The following is a 22,591-nucleotide window of genomic DNA, read 5'->3' on the forward strand; positions in this document are numbered from 1 at the left end:
TCGGCATCAACCCCCAAAAATCCATATCGGTCGGGCTCTAGTTAGAATGATGTGTATCAACTTTAGCTCATGATTCAAGACAATAATCCCACAACAGCTCATTAAAGCTGCGGTAGGTAACTTTTGACGCTCTAGCGGTTAATAAACAGAACTGCTTGCGTCTTGCGGAAGAAAATCGTAGCCGGAACTACTACTCTCTGTTTATGTCTATGAAGAATCACAAAGGTATTGGGTTACTCCGCCACGGTACCCCCGAAGCAATCTAAAATAGTCCGAATATAAACACTTATTAAAGCTAAAAACACGGTTTGGAAAATGGATTCATGGTGTACTCGCTTATTATATACATTTTTCTACATTTTGAACACAAACAAAGTTACGAACCGCAGCTCTGATTGGTTGTTTCTGTCAAGGTATTATATACTGTTGGTATGTGTTACAGCATCCACCCGCTAGGGGGCCTCAGGGAGTTATAGAGAGCTGAGTAAGACAGCAGCAGAAGTGTGTGTGTGCGGGGAGACTGAGCACATGTATAGTGTTGCGTTGTATGCATGTTTTTCACAAGCCTCAATAAATCAACCGAACTGGTTAATGCCTCCACGTGAATATACGCAAGACATGGTGTCAGAAGTATACGGATAAGAAAAGAGAGATAGCAAAGTTTAATCCACCTGAAAACTTCAGCTTTAACCGTCCAGAAGAATGGCCGGCGTGGCGACAGAGATTCTCACGCTACAGGACCGCTACAAAACTGAGTAAAGAGGATAAAGACGTACAGATAAGTACTTTTATATATGCTATTGGGCATTGAAGCGGAAAATGTTTTCAAATCGTTTACATTTGTGGAGGGAGAAAGTGCTGAGGATTACGAGACTGTTCTGGGAAAGTTCGACGAATATTTCATGCCAAAGAGAAATGTTATACACGAACGGGCTTGTTTCCATCAAAGAGTACAAAAGCCTGGGGAAAATGTGGAGTGCTACATCAGAGCGCTCTATGAGCTGAGTGAGTACTGCGATTTTGGTACTACTCGAAATGAACACATAAGAGACAGACTCGTAGTAGGCATTAAGGATAAAGAGCTACCTAGAAAAATGCAGCTAATGACAGCACTTACCCTGGAAACGGCGGTGCAGATGACACGGCAGGCCGAGGATGTGGCAAAGCAAATCAGCCAGCAGGAGGGTCAGTCAACGGGCAGCGTGCAAGAAGTGACTTTCAAACAGTCAACAAAGGCAGCAAATAGGCCCTGGACGGGAGACAAATACAAAAGAGGTGGTGAGAACAGAAGAGAAGATACAGAGTGTGGCCGATGTGGTAAAACAGGACACAAAGATATCAGAAAATGTCCAGCAGAGAGCTCAGAGTGCAGAAAGTGCAAAAGGAAAGGACACTGGGCAAGAATGTGTAAATCAAAAACTGTGAGAGCAAAAGATGAGAGCAATGAGAGCTTTACCTGGGCCTACAGACTGGTGTGCACCCATGGTTCCAGCCATGAAACCCAACGGGACTGTAAGAATTTGCGTGGGACTGAACAAACTGAATGACAACATAAAAAGAGAGAGATATATGCTTCCCACAACAGAAGAAATTTTAGCTAAACTAGCAGGAGCAAGCGTCTTTACGTCTTTAGATGCAGCATCAGGATTTTGGCAGATTCCATTAAGTAATGAAAGCAGTCTGTTGACTACATTCATCACCCCTATGGGGCGCTATTGTTTCAAAAGACTTCCGTTTGGAATTAGCATAGCTCCAGAAATCTTTCAAAGAAAAATGAGTGAGCTTCTGGGAGACGTAAGTGGAGTGGCTATGTATATGGATGACGTTTTTGTGTACGGGAAGGATGAAGCAGAGCACGACAAGCACCTAAAAGAAGTGTTGAAAAAAATGGAAAGTGTGGCTCTAAAACTGAATAAAGAAAAAGGTGTGTTCAGGAAAACAGAGTTGAGTTTTCTGGGGCACATAGTGGATGCACAGGGTGTCAGAGCAGACCCCGAAAAGGTACGTGCAATAAAAGACTTGCAAGAACCTAAAAATGTAAATGAACTGAGGAGAGCATTAGGCCTCATAAACTACATGGGCAAATACATTCCAAACCTGGCAACGGAAGGGGGTCCCTTGTATGAACTGCTAAAGAAAAGTAGCACGTGGACATGGGATCAGGCACAGAAAAGCGCATTCAGGAACCTCAAGAACGCACTTATCAAAGCTCCGGTTCTAGCACACTATGATCCTGGAAAAGAAACAGTGGTATCAGCAGATGCTAGCAGTTACGGGGTCGGCGGCGTGTTACTGCAAAAGGACAATAAAGACTGGAAACCGGTTGCATATTGTTCCAGACGACTCACAAGCTCAGAAACGAGGTATGCCCAAATTGAGAAGGAATGCCTTGCGGGCGTATGGGCGTGTGAAAAGTTCTACAAATACCTAGTAGGTATGGACACATTCAAACTGATCACTGATCATAAGCCGCTAATACCGCTAATAAATAGTAAAGACTTGGACACAGTACCTGTGAGATATCAGAGGCTTTTGATGAGACTAATGAGGTTTAATGTAAAAGCAGAGTATGCACCTGGCAAAACCTTAGTCGTTGCGGACGCACTATCGCGCAGTCCATTAAACGTCACAGAGGACTTCTTGACAGCCGACGTGAGTTGTCATGTGAATGCAGTCATCGGAGGTTTGCCGGTATCACAGCAGAAGCTGACAGAAATAAAAATAGAGACAAAAAAGGATGAAGAGTTACTGATTGTGGAGAAATTTGTAAAAGGAGGATGGCCAGAATATACAAAAAGCATCCCAAACAGCATACAATGTTTTTACAAATGGAAAGACTTCTTATCAGTGAGTGATGGATTGTTAGTGCTGGGGAATCGCATAGTAATTCCTAAAGTAATGAGACATGAGGTTCTTAACAGAATTCATGAGGGACACCAAGGACTGTCGAAGTGCAGGGCAAGGGCCAAAGAGACTGTGTGGTGGCCTGGGATTTCTGAAGATCTCAGGAAAAGGACAGAAACATGCAAGTTTTGCATTGAGAACAAACGCACACAACACAAAGAACCACTAAAGCCTACACCACTGCCGGAAAGGTCATGGCAGCGAATAGCCATGGACTTGTGTATGCATCAAGGAAAACAATACCTGATAGTGGCTGACTATTATTCTCGTTACTTAGAGATCCTTCTGTTACATACTACAACATCAGAGCAAGTTGTACAGAAACTTAAAGCTTTGTTTGCGAGGTTTGGCATAACCGAACAAATCGTTAGCGACAATGGACCACAGTTCACCAGTGAAGTTTGGAGAAACTTTTGTGTTCTGTACGACATCCAGCACATTACATCCAGCCCACACAATCCACAGGGAAACGGACATGCGGAACGGGCTGTACAGACAGCAAAACGCATACTAAAGCAGGAAGACCCGCTATTAGCACTAATGACTTTTCGAGCTACACCTACCACATCTACAGGTGTAAGCCCAGCGGAATTGCTAATGGGAAGAACAATTTGCACAACTCTACCTACCCTACAGAAAAACCTCAAACCAAAGTGGCCTAACAAAACAAAGATAAGAGAGAGTGACAAAACTGCAAAAGAAAAACAAGCATACTATTTCAACAGGAGACACGGTGTGAAGGACTTACCTGTTTTAAATCATGGAGATTCTGTGGTGTTAAAGTTGGATGAGGAATCTAAATGGAAAGGACCAGCAACAGTTATGGCAGAGAGCTCCGCTCCAAGATCTTACATGGTCTTTAAGGAGAAAGAGGGGGAGAAAAGGAGAAACCGCAGACATATTCAGTTATTGCCTGAAGAACCTCCAGAAGAGACTAAAACACTGACAAGTTCAGAACAGCCCACACAGAAAGTGCCTCACTGTGTAGACTCAGATTTACCTGTTGAAACTATGGCAACAAAAACTTTTGTCACTAGGTCAGGCAGGGTAAGCAAACCTGCTGTTCGTCTTGACTTATAAGAAAGTCGGAAAGGGTAACAAATGTTCTCAGTGGACAATGTTTACAATGTGTTGAATGTTTAATTTTGCTAAGAGGTTTAAAATATAAACATGGTAAAACATATCTGAGTTTTGATGTAAAGCCATAGAAGCAGTATCAGTTACTGTTATGGTAATGTTATTTATGGTTTAAAGAAACAAATTGTGAGTTATTAACAGTACAAATATGGTGTTGTAAAGTTACTTGAAAATAATGTGAATTGTTAAGTTCATATTGTTAACAGAAATATGTCCCTGAAGTATTTAACTAAAAGGGGGAGGTGTCAAGGTATTATATACTGTTGGTATGTGTTACAACATCCACCCGCTAGGGGGCCTCAGGGAGTTATAGAGAGCTGAGTAAGACAGCAGCAGAAGTGTGTGTGTGCGGGGAGACTGAGCACATGTATAGTGTTGCGTTGTATGTATGTTTTCCACAAGCCTCAATTAATCAACCGAACTGGTTAATGCCTCCGCGTGAACATACACAAGACAGTTTCTTACCGGGAGTGGATGAATTTCTGCAAATGGCAATAGGACCACTGGGAGGAGCCAGAGGAGCTTGATTTTTTTCACAGATTATCTGTCTCATATTCTACTGTCAGGACATAATGACCGGTTTAACAAATATGTAAAAAAATATATTTTTACAAAAGTTACCTACTGCAGCTTTAATAAATTAAACCTGCTGAGGCTAAATACCTCCCTCTGTAATTGGATCCTGGACTTTCTAACTGGAAGACCTCAGTCAGTCCGTGTTGGCCACAACACCTCGAGCACTAACACACTGAGCACAGGTGCTCCACAAGTGTGCTCAGCCCGCTGCTCTTCATGCTGTTAACCCACGGCTGCACTGCCAAGTTCAGCTCCAACCACATCATCAAGTTCCCTAACTGTGGTAGGTCTCATCAGCAGCAGTAATGAAATGCACTACAGAGAGAAAGTGGCACAGCTGGCTGAATGATGTGGCGCTAACAACCTGTCTATCCATGTAAGACAAAGGAGGATGTGATGGACTTCAGGAGAAACTCCATTGACCATACCCCACTGACTATCGACAGCTCGACTGTGGAGAGAGTCAGCACAGCACTAAATTGCTGGGGGTGCACATCACAGAGGATCTCACCTGGACCACTGACACCATGTCACTCTCCAAGGCACAACAGCACCTACACTTTCTTTGCCGGCTGAAAAAAGCAAGCCTCCCTACACCCATCCTCACCACATTCTACAGGGGCACCATGAACGTGCTGACCAGCTACATCACTGTCTGGTATGGGAATTGTATCTTCCAGCTCCTACAATCAGGAAGATGGTCCCAGAGCATCATAGTCTGCTCCGCCAGACTGCTCAGCAGCTTTTTCCCCCAGGCTGTGAGAGTCCTGAACTCAAATCACCCTTGCCTCCTCTGTAACCCCACACCAACCCCCTACCTCCTGAAACATTGACCATCTCACCTCCAGTATACAGTATTATGTGAAGCATTCGTATAGTTTTTTTTGTTTGTTTATGTATAAGCAAACATTTATACATAGTATTTATAGTCAAAATCTGTCAGTAGGTTAGTTGTGTAAGGAACAGTATCTATCTGATTTTTGAGGCTGATCACCGATTGCCACTCACAGAATGCATTATCTCCCGATACGATCACAGATACCAATCTTATAAAAGCCTTATTTTTATCATGAAGAATTATTTATAGTAATACTTCAATCAGGATTTTTAGACATTTATTCAGGGCCTGAATAGATCTTGAGAAGATCTTGTTTACATCAAAACCAAGCCATTCACACAGAACACATATTTTGTGAATTTTCTAGAGGGACATCTATCACCATTGCACTTGTATCTCACACAAAGGAGCAGCATGTTTAGAAAGCCATGTAAAATGAATTCAAGTTTAACTTTGAAAAAAACATATATCGATACTGTATGGCGGGGTTTTTCCCCCATCCCAATGCATCTGATATTTTTAAATGAAAAAATTTAATCGGTGTGATTGGCTCTCTGCCCTTTGTATTAAACTAGGCATACATACATGATGCTGTTTTGTTTATAGTTGTTTTAGCAACTTTTGCTTGGAATAAACGTGCATTAGTAATATTTTGCTCGATGCGCCCTCTAGTGTCCTTTCTTCAAGCTTTTCTTCACCCTAACTGAAATTATGCATTTTAAATTCAAATACATTTAGAATTATGATGATATTTAAATACAAAATTCATATAAATTTTTTCAGCCATCTTGACTGCTGTAGATCAAACATCCCAACACAATTATTGGCCAATAGTGATCAGAAGCCGATAAATTGGAGCACCCCTACTGGTGATTGCAATCAATTCATGCAACAAAAATCACTTCCAGTTCTGAATCTGAGGAGTTTGAACTATTTATGTCATAAAGGAAAAATCAAGAAAAATCAATAGCTTTCAGGGGCATTTCACTGTCCATTGAGGCATGTGGACACTTCAGCGTACAGTCAACATTTCCATCTGGGTCAGTGAGAACCACTAAACCATATAACACACACAGACACACACACACCTCACCATCATCTGATAAAAACCTGCTATCCATAATTTTAGATCTTTCTGAACCATAAGACTGTGATATGCATTAATTGCATGAGAGTGTGATCTGATTTATCCACAGATGATGAAAACAGACTGACCTTTACAGTCCCAGTGGATGCCTGAACAACAGTTCTCAATAATGTAATCTGTTAATATGATCTGGTTAACCTGACAGGAAAGCACAACAGATATTTTTGGAAGCAGAGATTTATCAGAGACCATAAAATCATGTCTAATCCACAAACCCTCAGTGAGTTCAAGCCAACTTTATAGCACTTTATACTACACAGATGGTGTCAAAAGCAGTTTCACAGTGATAAACATGAAAAAAGCTGAATCAAAACAAAGAAAATAAAGATTCTGTTGTAGAGCAGCTATAAAAAGACAATAGTGTCATTTCTCAGCTCAAGACAGTTCAGTGTTGGTTCAGTTCAGTTTACCGGTAGTTTAGTTTTGAACAGTGTGTGAAGTTCAACTTTAAAATAAAATTCAAAGCAGCTCTACCAAAAACAGAAAAGCCATTATTCAGCTCACAAAGAACTAAATTACCCATAAGCCTGAAGAGAGATCAACCAATCACAGTCAGACAGACAAGTCACCATGAAAGCACAAATAATGGTGAAACCACTCTGCAGCAATGGGTCAATAAATAATAATTAGAATCAACCTACCAACATTACAACTACTTATATATGCAGCAGAATATTTTATAATGAACTTCACATGCACTGTTTTTATACTTACAATCAATAAATTCAAAGGATCAGAAGTCTGTACTGGAGAAAATGAAATGCCATCGGACACAAAATTATTATGACTAAGACTTGGCATATACAAGTATCAATTCACAGCTACTATGAATTAAGTTTATAACAAATACTTAAAAAAAAAAAAAACATTGCTTAACTTTTATTACTAGGATTGTGTCCAATTCTGTATGCTGTAAATATGTATATAGTGTGAAGTCCAACCTTGATCCATTACTCTACACTTACCTAGGTCTGTTTCAATGCCTCCAATAGATTTTAGTTATCTAAGTCTGTGTGTCCAATAAAATGTCATTTTAACACAAATTAATTGTGGGTAAAATAACGCAGAAGTCAACATGGAAAGGTTGTGTGAAGCCCTCATCCTCAAAAACCACTAACAAAACTATTCAAGATGACAGAAACATAGGAGTCAGGTGATGTTTACTATGGCTTCACTTAATTAATTAAACTCTTAACTTTGTGCTTAATGCAATGTGTTTTCTAAAGTTAAATTGCTGGATAGCAACATCTAATACTAATATGTCAATGTTTGATTTTAAGTTAATTCAAAGTAAAATCAGGGTCCTGAAGAAAAACCACAACAAAACCACTGTTGTAACTATACTCACTTGCACATTTTGAGACGCAAAATAATGAAATCAAATTATATAACGATGATTATCTGTTTTAATTCTTTGGTACAATCTTTGACTTTCCTCTATGTGTGGTGTGGAACATGTTTGTGAATGATGTCATTATGCAATTAGTTTCAAGAAAATGAGGTTTCTCGCCTTCATAGAAACCAACAATCTGACACCGTGTTAAACCACAGCATTATATGAACACACTCCGTGTTAAAGGCAGCATGTTCAAACTCGTCTCCGACATTTCAAGACTGTCCATATCTGGTGAATAACTATTAGTTGGGACAGTGGACTAGTCGTTCAATGACTGATTAAATTAAATTAATATTTTACTGTTGGTGAAAAAATAATAATAGGCCTACTAATGAATAACTAAATGACAAATTAAGGGCACTATGGCGACATCCATCAAAGCACTTGTGCAAAATATTACAATTATCTTCAAATATCACAAATCATCTGATGTCAGTATTCCCAGATTATTCACAATATAAATATTACTTACAAAACAAGAAAAATTCATGTTTGCACTGATGAATAAAAGCAGGGAAATAGAGTCCTATTGGATTTCAAGTTGACTTTAAAAACCCAAACTCTGAGTTCTGCAAAAGTGGGAGAGATTATGTACAGTACACGTACATGTGTGTATATGCGTTATGTACTTTTGCATGTGTTAATGTTAGAGACTCGTGACAGAGGATGTGTGATTGGCGCTATCTGTTTAACACAAGCGCATGTGCGTCCTGACAGTTTCAGCCCGACGCATCGACCCCTGATGCGCGGACTTGGGTAATATTGATGCCGATTCCTGCGCTGCTGCCATTGTTGGATTTTTGATAAATGTTATCATGAAGGGCTTGTGTAGTTTGCGTGTCGGTTATTGCAAACTGGATGGAATGCAGCGCGCCCCCGGCCGCGAGATTAGATTAGCACAACAGGTTCACACACACTGAACACACGCGGACTTCTGAAGCTAGTGTGGAATAATGAATTTACTCTTTCTGCAGCTCAAACGAACCCAAACATGTTGCCATTAGCTTTACAGCAAACATGATTTGACCGATAAAACGTTTTTTTTTTTATAGGCTATTTACTTATCAAACATCGAGAACATAGCTACGTTCCTTAATATGAGATTTTATGAGGCTTTCCTTCAAAACAATCTGTCGAAACTATTCGGATACTTTACATCGAATGTCAAGAATAAACGCGATGAGTTATGTTTTAATTATTCTGTGACTGGTAATGCAAGATATTATATTTGTGATTAGAAAGGTGAAATAATGAGACTCGCAAGTAAACACGGACGTATGCGTCGGATGAATTAACGCGTCTCATCAAACATTTGCTTCTCAACTCGAAGGTAAACACACTATATAAAGCAATAACAGACTGTCACCCAATTAAATATCAACTGAAAACACAGTGTCTGTCTAACTGACATCTCTTCAAGTGAAACAAAAAGTATAAACATCACTTTTAAAGGCGTCTTTTATCGCACAAACAAAAGCAGAAAATTTCGCATAGGCTTAAGTGTCAAGTTCAACAAGTGTCTCAGATGTTGTGTTCAAATGTTAAAGCCCATTTGTTGGAAACAACAAAATGTCTTACCTTCTTACTAATCCTTGAAAACGTTCCTAATTTGCCTAGAAACCATTAAAGCAGCCGCGATCCTCGTACGAACCGCGACAGTAACGGCGACAGCAGCAGACGCCAGGCTCCTTGTTTCCTTCAGATGTTCGGGAATCAAATGTGCAGCAGTACACTCCCGGCTCCGTGTTTACTTCAATATTCAGGAATCAGAATTCCGGAGCTACGCCGCTCGATACCTAACAGCAGATCTGCGTCGCTCCACCTGATTGCACGTCAACCTGCCGCGGCTGCGCCGCGCCGCGCGCATTGGTTGTTGTTTTCCACACAAACTTGCAATAATAATAATAATAATAATAATAATAATAATAATAATAATAATAATAATAATAATAATTAACTGATGTTAGGATGCGACACTCAACGGAGGTGAACTTGAAACTTAGTTTGACGTTGACATTCATTAGACATTCAGTTTCATACCAATTAAACTCTTTCCAGACTAACTCAGACATAAATATATGCCCTTTTCGTTGCACGTACGAGGCTTAATTTCTAGAAATATATATAAAAAATATATTCCCAGAAAAACATCCCTGCTATTCCACAAGGCTCCGTTTTTGGAATTGCCATTTTATATGTTTTATAATAATTGTAAAACTTTTAATGTATGCAATACTATAAACGACAAAACCATGTGATCTAAAGATATAAAACCAACTGTAAAAATCTCTAAATTATTCCCTATAATGCACAAGGCTTTTTTTTTAAGATTATGCCTGTATTATTTTGTATATACAGTACTGAAACTATATTTTTTTATATGTTTACTATACTGTACCTACTTCAATTCATTAAACTCTGAAACCGTTTGAGATAAAGATATCAAACCAACTGTAAAACTCTCTAAATAGTATCCCCATAATGTTAGATATTAACACATGTATGGGTGTTTTCTATATGTTATAAACTTGTATCTACATCAAACTAGAGAATGTACATATCTGAAAATTATATCACCTTATAGGTAACATATATTGCAAAATAATTTTTATAGGATATTATAGGCCTACTGTGGCGAGTGGGGCGGGGCCGAGAGGCGTGGGAACGAGGAGTGAGGCCAGGTGTAGTGATTGGAGATGAGCTACACCTGCGCCCCACCACCAGTATCGAGTCCCACGTAGGAGATGGAAGGATATAAAACTGGAGCGACTATAGTGAAGGACGAGAGAGGACCAGGCCTGGGACATTATTTTATGTTTTGGCTTTTATTTGGCTGTTTTGTTTATTTTTGAATATTAAAGTGATTTTTGATTGTGCGCTGGTTCCCGCCTCCTTCTTCCCGATGTATATGGAGTTTTAATATTGTTACACCTACATTTCTGAATGGGAAGAAACAAGACTAATAAATAATCAGCTTGATTTCTCAAGCAGTGCTTTTGTATAGTGATTTCAAATATATTTTTTTTATTCAAAGTTTGTGAATTATATTCTAAAATTACAGCATCCTCACAGTTTGACATTTAGTTAAGAGTCACTATATAATGAGGGTAGATCTGAACTGAAAGATCTAACTGTGTTTACAGATAATCTTAATTAAATGAATAATTAATGTAAAGTTCTGTCATGAAACTCTAGATGGCATGGCGATTTTGACTTAATCTGACAATGACATCACTATTCAAGCAGCTGATTGGTTTTTTTAAAAAAAAATTTTTTTTTTTCACATCAGCAGCCAATGAGCTTGCTACTCAACATTCAAATACTTTGATAGTGCTTGCTGAGCAGTTGCAGCACGTTACAAAAAGAATCTAAGTGAACAATCTTTTACGCCATTTCACTGCATAGTGTGTGGTCTGCCATATTAGATTTTAAATGAGCAACCATACAAGTTTTAAACCAAGTTTCATATTTTACAGTCTTGCATCAGTATGTGGGAGCAAAATACTAAGCATATAAGCGGTAGCATTTATTTTACACAATTGTCTAATTTTCAAACCCCGGCTACGGCCATGGCTGTGAGTCCTGAAAATTTACAGGTGAGAGTTTGTTTGCAGAATGCAGTTGCATGCCTGAAAATAACCATATTGTGTGTGAACGTAACTGTATTAAGGACTGAAATACAGGATGGACAACTGTATTCTTCTGCTGTGTGAACATGGCCTATGTAATTACCATGAGGGCACGTGACAAATTCTGGACATGACAACAGATTTAAATGAAATAAGTATTCAAATTTGGATACACTCTTTGGCTGCACATAGCGTTAGAGTAAGCTCTTTTTATTGCTAACGGCTACTAATTAAATAAGTGTATACATGTTATGTCAATGAAAATGAATAAAGTGAATTTAAATTATGATATTCTGGTTCAGGTGGTTGTTGGGGTATATTATCTCATCATCTTGCAATGTATATCTCTTTGTTAACCATACAGTGTGCGTAAAGCTGGTCAGCATAATAGCCCAGGTACACATTGTGTGTGTTCGACTTGAAGTGGCACTGGACAGATCGATCGGTATATGGTATTAAAGTACAGTGAGAGCAATTAGACAGCAGATATCGCTTTCGAATTGCTCTTGCAGTACTTTGATGTCGTACACTGATTGGTCTGTGCAGTGCTGCATCAAATAGAACACACCTATATAGTCATAGAAAAGGGGACATCGGATAAGTAAGGGTACATTTGGGAAGGGAGGTTTTCAGTTGCTTTGTTACAATCTCTATTGTTAAAAGGGCTATATAAATAAAGGTGACTTGACTATAATACTTGGAATATGAAACTAGTGAAACTGAAAATTAAATGAAGTATTGATTACAGAATTAAATTTAGACCGGTTCACATCATATTTCTTTTTCACAATGGCCAATCAGATTAGGTTTATTATTTTTTTTCAGTGTGTGTGTGCTGAAAGAATTCTGACTGCAACTTGCAAATTCTCTCATCATAAGCAACAGAGTGCCGATGTATAAACTATGCAAGTAAGATATAATTTTATCATACAGTGTGTGGATTTGGAGTTGATTTTCTTGATTTTAACCGGAATTTTACAGTGCTTAAACTCTGGATACAATTAAGTCAGTGATAATCCATTATTTGTATACATTAGAATGTTTTAAGTTGTGATCGCTTAAAAATTCAGTCCTATTAAAATGTTTCCTGACATTCTCAGTACTTGTCTAAACAGGTGGGTTTATGATGTTTAGTTTACTAACTTACTATCAGACTTACCCTGCAGTTGTCATAAAAAAAGGCCAGAGACAAGAGAAGTGCAGGTAAACAGAAGCGTTTATTAACAATGTTGAAATGGCGAGGATCAAAGGCAGGTGAGTATGAGAGATATGAAAGTTCTGGACATCCTATCTGGTACTTGTCTAAACAGGTGGGTTTATGATGTTTAGTTTACTAACATACTATTTTAGCCTTACCCTGCAGTTGTTACAAACAGGCCAGAGCCAAGAGAAGTGCAGGTAAACAGAAGGGTTTATTGACAATGTTGAAATGGTGAGGATCAAAGGCAAGTTAGTATGAGAGATATGAAGGTTCTGAGTATTTTAGCTCTTGATAATCTTGGGTCTGATATTTGCAGAAATCCTGGAGATTATGAGTTGCAGAGGAGAATCAGGATCACAGAGACGTAGGAGAATACTGGAGATAAGGGAACAACAGGTAATTATTCATGAAAGGAGTCCGGTATTGTTCAGGTAGTGAACGATAGACCAGACAGTGTGATACTGCATGGAGTTTGGAGATATAGCTGGCTGTATGAGTGACCTTCCGTCCAGTCCGTATCCCTCCCAGTCGACTAGATATTGCAATCGGCTTCCCCGGTACTGCAAATCCTAGATAATGACAAGTAACAGTACGCAGGGCATCTGCGAAGCTCAAATTCCTCTGCACTGCTCGTTGAAGATGGACATGAGCAGAGTCCCACACTCTCTCGGAACCAGTAGTTCACAGCTGGAACCTCTGAAGGCTCTTCCATCCATGGGGAGAGCGGGTACTGGTAGCGGAGTATGCACTGGAAAGGAGTCAGGCCAATGGTATTCTGACGGAGGCAGTTTTGTGCATACTTAGCCCAAGGGAGGTAGCTGTTCCAGCTGTGCTGATCTTCATGATCATACTCCTTCGGGAGGCCATAGTTCCGGAAGACCTGAGTAAATAGGTATTCTGCTGTTTCCAGTGCTGTTGGTAAACTTGAGAGGGATGAATTTACAGGCCTTGGAGAAGCGAACCGGTTGACATCCTGGGCCATACTAGACTACCAGTACCAAGCCTGGAGGAACAAGAGGGTTCGTTGGCTGCCTGGGTGCCCAGAGACCAATACTTTGTGCACCAAGCCCAGGAGAGTCTGACACTGAGAGGTGGGAACATAAATCTTCTTTTCTGGGCAGCCCGGCGGAGCAGGTTCGGTGCGAGTGGCATAATGGATTCCTGGTTGATCTTCCACTGTATGGGGCTGACGATCAGGGCTAGAGGGAGAAGGAGTTCTGGTTAAGTTGGTGTGTCAGGAGAATGTAAATGGGATAGAGCAACAGCCTTGGAGTTGCGATTTTTGGGTTTGTAAGTGATTGTAAATCGGAACCTTGTAAAGAACAAAGCCCACCAGGCTTGACAAGGGTTAAGTCTTTTGGCTTCTTAGAGGTATTGGAGATTCTTATGATCCGTGATCACTGAGAAAGGATGGCTCCCTCCAGCCAGTGATGCCACTACTCCAAGGCTAATTTGATGATGAGCAGTTCCCAATTGCCAATGTCGTAGTTCTGCTCCGCCGGGGTCAGTTTTCTAGAGAAGTAAGCAAAGGATGGAGGATTGAAGGTTTACCACATTGCTGTGACAGCACGGCCCCAACACTGGTGGTAGAGGCTTCTATTTCCGCTACAAATGGTACCTGGTGATACGGATGACGAAGAATGGGGGCCATACTGAAGTTCTCTTTGAGCTGGTCGAATACTTCATGGACATGGCTGTTCCAGGACAGGGATTTGGTTTTTACCTCATAGCAGGGAAGTAAGAGGAGCCGCAAGCATGCTAAAATTCTTCACAAACCATCGAGAAAAGTTTGCAAATCCCAGGTATCTTTGCATTTCCTTCACCGACTGTGTAAGCAGCCATTCCCTGATGGCTTTGGTCCATTTGGATACCTTTCTGACTGATGACATATCAGAGGAACAATGGAATTAGCACTTCTCAAATTTTAGATATTGCTGATGTTGACAGAGCTTCTGGAGGACCTGAGTGACATGGTGGCAATGTTCGGCCAGGTTCCAGGAGTAGATGGTAATATCATTGATTCAGATGATCACAAACTTATTGAGGAACTCCCGGAACACCTTGTTCATGAAGCCTTGGAAGAAAGACAGAGAGTTTGACAGGCCATACGGCATAACACGGTATTTATAGTGGCCTGCAGGGGGAATGAACGCCATCTTCCCCTCATCACCTTCACAGATATGAACAAGGTAGTCTGCACCCCACAGGTCCAGTTTGGAGACACGGGCTACCCGAAGTTTCTCCAGGACAGCAGGGACCAGGGGAAGTGGATACGGTAGCTTCACTGTGGAATTCAACATGCTCTCAGGCCACAGCAGAACAATAGCACATCTGTGAGCAACACACAGCAGTTTTTCATTGCTAAATTATTAATTTTTGAATGAGTCAATAATTCAATTAGCCATTTATAAAAACAGCCATTTATAAAAACAATTCATCTATTGAATGAATCAGCTGTTTGAACGAATCAGTTGATTCAACGATTTACTCATTAAGACAGTGACTTGCCACCACCTACTGGTGGTTTAATTTCATATTTAAAAGAATCATTGCATTTTTCCAACATTTCATATTTGTATGTCAAAAAAGTAAAACATTAATCTAATAACATGATTTATGCATTTAGACAGATGGAGTTTGTTGATTCTGATTTCATTTTAATAGTAACAATCATAAAGTGTCTTATTATTCTAACTTAATGTATTGATCACATGTGATCACAAGAATTCGATGTAAATGGAGACATGTACATTTAATCATTTTAAGAAAATATTGTCCTTCATAAAGTTAAAAAGTGTAACAGCAATCGATTAAAGGCAGATATCAAAAATATGCTGATTAAAGTAATATCTAATAGAACACTGAAAGACTGCTTCAGAATAAATTACATTTGTTCCAAAAAAAAAAAAAAAAAAGTTACTTTTTTACTTTTTAAAGGACAACTGCTTGTCAAAGCTTAATGTTGAGCCCTGTTTAACCTAACTTGACTTTCCACGGAGCGAAACACACTCTCAATCATATGTCCACAAACTTACCTTCCGCGCCTGAAAAAAAACAGACAAATATCATACTTCTGATGATAAGTGAACTTGATCCGCCACAACCCCTTGAGGATGCTTTTCGTGCAGCTCCAACAAAATCTTTGTTATGAGGTTGTTAAAGACAGAATCAATGGTATTTAATTTAAAGTTTCTTTTTGACCTGCAGTTTTGCATGTTTTCAAGAAGATTATAGAGACAGTTTGCCGGATGTCACAGGATTATAAATAGGGAAGATCTCCATGACATTCTGAGTCATGTGATGACTTTGTTGTAATTAGACTCGACATATGCATGAGTAAGAGCTGTAATATTCTGTGTGAAGCACTGCCTCTGGCGGTCAGTAAGAATAAAATAGAACTACACCATATTAGATGATTAGATCATTCTGCAAGTGGTGTAGAAATTAATACTTATGGTGGCCAGAGGACCTTGTACTCTGTACAGTGAGACAGGATACCCAGGTCATTCACGCGGCTGCTGTGACTTTTACTGTGTCCACAACTGTTAACTCCAATAAAGCCTAGAAGATCAGCAATGCCTTCAGAGCCAAAGCACTTGGTCTGGTAGAGCATACACACTCAGTCAGTGTCCTGCAAAGGAAATTCAAGCATCTTGCTGGGTTACCTAATGCACTTGTCTGACTCAGGTGTCACTGACAAAAAAATAAAAAATAAAATAAACAAAATGTGCAAATCTTACTGTTTCCTTTAAATTCTGTCCTTCAAGTATGTGACTATCACATCAATATATCTGTGCAGCAGTAGTTGTGTGGTATTTTCATTGGGCCTGTTCAAACCGGCTGATGAACCGTTCATCCACTGAATCCAGAAGTCTTCAGAATATATCTCACAAAAAATATTTTCCTATAACGTGAAATCTGCAGTTCAATTTAAGGAGGAATTATTGTGCACCTAGCACTTTTCCCTGTCATTAAAACATAGCATGCCACAGGAAAAGTCATCAAAAATATAGCGCATCCATTACAAATGAATAATCATATAATCTTTAACTTCTACATAATGACTTTATGTAATCTCTATTAATGAGTGTCTAATCTAGTTGTTTATATTAAAATGAAAACAAAGTTTAAAATACTTCATTGTTTTGCTTACTGTAGTAAAAGTGTACATACTTTTAGTTCCACATCCAGCTCTTCTTTAATCAGACCTGCCAGCTCGACAGCAAGAACTGCCGCACAAAACTCTAGACGTGGCACTATGTGAGCAGGGTATGGTGCCAACTTAGATTTGGCCATAACAAACCCAATGTGACACTGACCGTCTGTAGTTACAACCCTCAGGTAGGCAACCGCTGCTATGGCTAATGTAGAGGCATCAGCAAAAATGATTATCTCTCTCTTGGAAGTGTTGGAAATCGAGACTGGAACATAGGGTCTGTGAATCTGGACTTCCTTGAGATCTGCTAATGAATCTGTCCATGCTTTCCACTGGGCTTCTTTATCAGATGGGAGTGGCGTGTCCCAGTCAAACTGCTCTGATGACAGCTCTCTTACTAAGGCCTTACCCTGCATGGTGACAGGTGCAACAAATCCCAAAGGATCATAGAGACTGTTAACTGTTGAAAGTATGCCCCATCGTGTGAATGGTTTAACTTCTGTAGACACCTGAAAAGTGAAACTCTAACTCTAAACTCTAAGTTCCAGCTCAACCCTAAACTTCTTTGGAGAGGAAGAGAATCGACACTCAAATACAGATCCTTCAGGTCATTTGCTCTTTCAGATGGAGGGAATGCTTCCATTACTTGATGGCTGTTTGATGAAATCTTGTGAAGGTTGATGTTTGACTCAGCTAACATGTTTTTGGTGTTTTTCAGTAGACTGATGGCTTCAGCGACACTGGATACATAGATCAAGCCGTCGTCCACATAAAAATTTTTATGGACAAAGTGCTTGGCTTCTCTTCCATGCTCGTCTTCTCCAAACTCAGCTGCTCGTCTCATCCCAAAGATTGCCACAGCTGGCGACGTGCTGTTACCGAAAACATGAACTGTCATTCGATACTCTGTGATTTCTTTGGAGAGGTCATTATCCTTGAACCACAGAAACCTCAGAAAGTTTTGGTGATCTTCCCTGACCTTGAAACAGTAAAACATCTGTTCTACATCAGCTGTAACTGCAATATGCTCCCTACGAAAGCGCATCAAGACCCCCAGGAGCTTGTTGTTTAGGTCTGGTCCACGAAGAAGAATGCTATTCAACGAGACGCCTTCATACTGCGCACTAGAATCAAAGACAACCCTAATCTTCCCAGGTTTCAGAGGGTGGTACACACCAAATATTGGTAAATACCAGCATTCTTCATCAGGCTGCAGTGGGGGAGCTATTTCTGCATGTTGGTTGATGAACAAGTTTCGCATTAACTCCACAAAGTGTTTGGCCATTTCGGGTTTCCTTTGTAAGGTGCTCTGGAGGACATTAAGACGTTTCATTGCCTGGTCTCGGTTGTTCGGCAGTGGGCTGCGAGGTAAACGGAATGGTAATGGAGCTACCCAGTGGTTTGACTCATCCATGTACATTTCTCTGTTCATAACCTCAAGGAAGATGTTATACTCAACAGACAGTGAAAGCTTATCATCCTCAGGAGTCCTCTGAAAGACTTTATCACCCAGGTGATCTGTAAAACAGCTTGAGACAGGACAGCATGATTGGTATTGATCACTTGGAGTACCAAACTGTTCTTTGACCTGAATTCCTTTTGAGCAGGGTGTGAAAAAAGATGTACGTCCGTTTTGCAATATGTTTGTTCTGAAAACATTTGCAGTCTCAGATTTGTGTACTCCTCCCATACAAACCTCTCCCACAATGACCCAGCCTAAGTCAAGACGCTGAGCATATGGCAGGTTACCAGATCCATTACACTGTTCTCGAACCTTATGCACACTTAAAATGTCCCTTCCAAAAAGAAGAAGAATGGGAGCGTTTGCATCATAAGGTGGTATTTTGTCAGCCATTGGCTTGAGATGAGAGAAGTATTGTGCTACTGCAGGAGTAGGAATTACGTCGCGATCTTCCGGCAACATGTTGCATTCTAAGAGTGTGGGAAGTGACACTTGAGTTTTCCCATCCAGTGAACTAACAAAGAAATTATCTGCTCTTCTTCCCATTGTCTTTGTTGTACCTGCACGTGTACGAAGAGTATAGGGAAAAGAATCTCCATTGATCTCAAACAGCTCGAAAAAGTCGGACTTTGCTAGAGGCTCTGGTCTCTAGCAACTCTGGTACTCTGGTCTCTAGACTCTGGTACTCTGGTCATCCAGAACTACATACATCCTCTTAGCCTTTCCAGGGGAGTTAGATGGGTAAACATCCACCAAACAGATTTTTGAGCATGATCTAGGTCTTAGAGCTTTGCCACAGATTTCTGTGCACTTAGAAGTAACCTCAGATAATAATTCACCTTCAGGCTCCCCGCCCTGCTCTTGCTGTGTTACTGGAGATTCCACTGCCCATGGAGCTGATCCTGGGTGCATTGCAGAGACATGGCGATCACTGTTACACTCTCTACATTTAACAGCTGCTGCACATTCCTTTGCTATGTGTTTAGTGGAACTGCAACACCTGAAGCAGATAGACTGCTCTTTAAGGTACGTTTTTCTTTCATCGAGGGGTTTTCCTCTAAACCCACGACACTTTGACAACGAATGTGGTTTATTGTGAATTGGACATTGTTTACCAGGATCTGGAGGTTGGTTGGCTTTAGAATTAGGAACTGTGGTTAGCACTTCAGTTTTCCTCACTGACACAGGTATTTTGTTGCTGACCCGTGGAAATTTCTCCTGTTTGGGATGACACTGCATAGATAGCAAAAAACTGGGATCATTTCTTATTTTTGCTTGGTCGCAAATGAATTTGACAAAGAAGCCAAATGGGGGAAATGCGACACAGTAATCCTCTTTATATTTAGCACCATGAGTGATCCATCTTTCCTGTAGATTAAAGGGAAGTTTCTCAATGATGGGATTTACTCCCCTCGCGGTGTCAAGAATTGGTAATCCAGGTAAATGTCCGCCTGACTTTGCAGATTCCAATTCCATAAGCATGTCTCCTAACTCTCTGAGCCTTTGTCCATCCCTGTTGGAAATCTTTGGAAACTCTTCCAGTTCCCTGTCAAGGGAACTTCGAACTGCGTCCTCTGAAGGGACACTATGGGGAACACCTCGTCGTGACCCGTGTCTGAAGCATACTTTGAAAAACGCCAATGTGTTGGCCGGCGACAGCCTCTGACGTCGCTACCGGCGCGACTATAAATACGCGCCCGTAGGACCCGTCACTTATCTTCTTCGTCTTCATTGACTGTTTTGTTTGAAGCGTGCATCTGAGAAACGACCAGAATGGTAAGAGCGATCTATTATGGTTATCATGGCATCCACTAGCAAGGCGTTTAAACAGTGTGTGCATCCATGTCAGCGTTATTTGACACCTGATGACACACACAGTCTTTGCGTCTCTTGTTTGGGCAAAGAGCACGCGCGCGATGTCCTTGAGGGGGCAATCTGCGCGCACTGCGAGCGTTTTTCTGTGGAAAAGCTCCGCTCTCGTTTGTCATCTGGATCTCGCGGCTCAGGACCCGCCGTTGCCGAGGCACGGAGGAGAATGAGCTCGTGGGGATCGCAGGTGGATCTCGCTGAGGAGTTTAGAGAGGGACTTTCCTCTCACACTCTCCGGCGGCAAACGAGAGCGAACTTCGAGAGGAAGATGCGTTGTCATTAACCCTTTCTGACACTGAAGTTAGTGCTCTGCTGGGTTCTAACCAGAAAGAGCAGGAGATATTTGAGAGTGGTGAAGAAGCTGAGGCTGAGCCGCTCATTTCTCCTGCTCTGCGTATGGGGAGCTGTTAGAGGTTATGGATCGCGCCGCGGCCAAAAAAAAAAAAAAAAAAAAAATTTGTTTTTAAATAAAATAAAAATAAATAAACTTGCCATGGAAGTGTGCCAGAAAGGTAACGTCGCGAGGTAGACTCGATGAGTGTTATTTTTCTGACCATAGCCCGCAGCCCAGGTGAGCCTTCCATTCTTGCCTGACTTACATGCAGAAGTTGAAAAGGAATGGAAGAGGCCGTTTTCTCTTGCATCCATCGGTTTCAGCATACGAGTTATGCTGATATCGATGGCATGCACGAGGACGGCTATGAGAGGATGCCCCCTGTAGAAGAGATGCTGGCTTGCTATCTCTCAGTGGGGGAACATCCTCTCTAAAATCTCCCTCTTTGCCATCTAAGCACTTCCAGGATACATCCCGCTTAAATGGTAAATCATACGCAGTAGCAGAGCCCGAACAACAAAGGGGTCCTGGCCCATCTCGATCTGAGGATCGAAGACGGGCGCAGAAGGCTAGTGTCGCGGCTCGTGCTCCTCCCCCGCCTGAGGGCAGGGGCAAGAGGAATCGCGGGTCACGAAGAGGTAAGCAGGGTCTGAAGGATGTGATTCAGACGGGGCAGCGTTCTCGTCTGGATCAGAACGATACCTAGGAGTTTGTCACTTCCTTTTGGATGTTTTTAAATTCTGTTTCATTTCTCCCCTGCCTAATTCCCCTGTAGCCACCAGCGCTCCACCTGATCGTGGTTAGGTGGAAAGTTTCTCACATAACAGTCTCCTATCCTGGACCTGTTATGTTTTTGGTTGGTCCTATTTTCATAGTGACCTCCTTACTGACGGTCCGGACCAAAAGGGGACGCCCCGTAAAGCGGGACTCCAGTACAGGAGGGTGGGTGAGTATGTAACCCTTTCTGCTTATGGGTGTTATGTTGCTGGTGGTTATGTCTTCTAACAGACTCTGTGAGTTTCCTTTTACAGTGCTCAGTTCCAGCCTTGTGCTCTGGCCACGATCACACGCTTTCGGCAGGCGGCCGTGCCGCGTGGGTTCGCCCCCCCCAGGGCGCGACACCCACCGCGGAGCGAGTTCCACGTGCGGGAAGCAAGCGCTCTGCGGTTGCTCGTCCCACACCCCTCCCGAGGAGCCTGGCTGATCGTCAGAACTGGCATAGCACTGCAGGGAATTTCATGGATATCCGGCCAGGTCACCCTGAGGGGCCGCCTGGCCGCTTGGCGCATCCGGGGAGGTGGTAGTTACGGAGTCCTTCTGTATGTACTGCCTCAGGTGATGCTCCCCTCGCTTGAGGGTTGGAGCTCGCCTCTCCCGTGCGATCCAGCGCCTCTGCGATGCTTAGGAACCTTTCTGTACACACGCTAAGCCTGTGTACTGTCTCAAAACCACATGGTGGTCAGTGTGCACGTGAACACTTTGCGCACTGTCTCAAATCCACGTAAGTGGTAAGTGTGCACGCAAGGCTCTGCGCACTTTCTAAAATGCTGTACGGTAAGGGTTACGCGCCCCGCTTCGTTCCCTTTCTTAAGATGATTAGCCCCGAGGTTTCTTGGGCTTCATTCAACCAGTGTGTATTTGTTATACACCCCAAGCATCGCTTCCCTCAACATGAGGGGCTGTGTGGACTCCCGCATATTGTGGTCTTTTCAGATAGTAGGCTTCACCAGGCCTCTCTGATGGTGAGCTCCCACATACTGTGGTTGTCAGGTAGTAGGCCTCACCAGGCCTCCCTGGAGATTTAGCTCCCACATGCTGTGCGTTTCCACTAAAAAAAAAAAAAAAAAAAAAAACAAGCTCCCACGGTTTGTGGTTGTCAGGTAGTAGGCCTCACCAGGCCTCCCTGGAGTCGAGTTCCATATTAACTTCCACTGAGGTGGTT

General features: G+C 41.5%; 1 protein-coding gene across 4 annotated transcripts in view; it reads right to left on the bottom strand.

The window, feature by feature from the left end:
* The window catches only part of crfa4 (cytokine receptor family, class I receptor 4), a 69,943-nt gene extending 60,138 nt beyond the window's left edge, over positions 1–9,805 (bottom strand). The window contains exons 1-3 of one of the 4 annotated variants that reach the window (XM_026255923.1): positions 9,577–9,805; positions 2,576–2,706; positions 1,118–1,249 (exon numbers count right to left, since the gene is read on the bottom strand). The gene's annotated coding sequence lies outside the window, so the exon portion shown is untranslated. Of the gene's footprint in view, positions 1–1,117; positions 1,250–2,575; positions 3,075–9,576 lie in introns of those variants that run through there. The other 3 variants (XM_026255932.1, XM_026255876.1, XM_026255856.1) reach the window with 3 other exon arrangements.
* Positions 9,806–22,591: the final 12,786 nt, after the last annotated feature.

This window comes from Carassius auratus, chromosome 1, assembly GCF_003368295.1.
Source record: "Carassius auratus strain Wakin chromosome 1, ASM336829v1, whole genome shotgun sequence".
In the NCBI taxonomy this organism is placed as follows: Eukaryota; Metazoa; Chordata; class Actinopteri; order Cypriniformes; family Cyprinidae; genus Carassius; species Carassius auratus.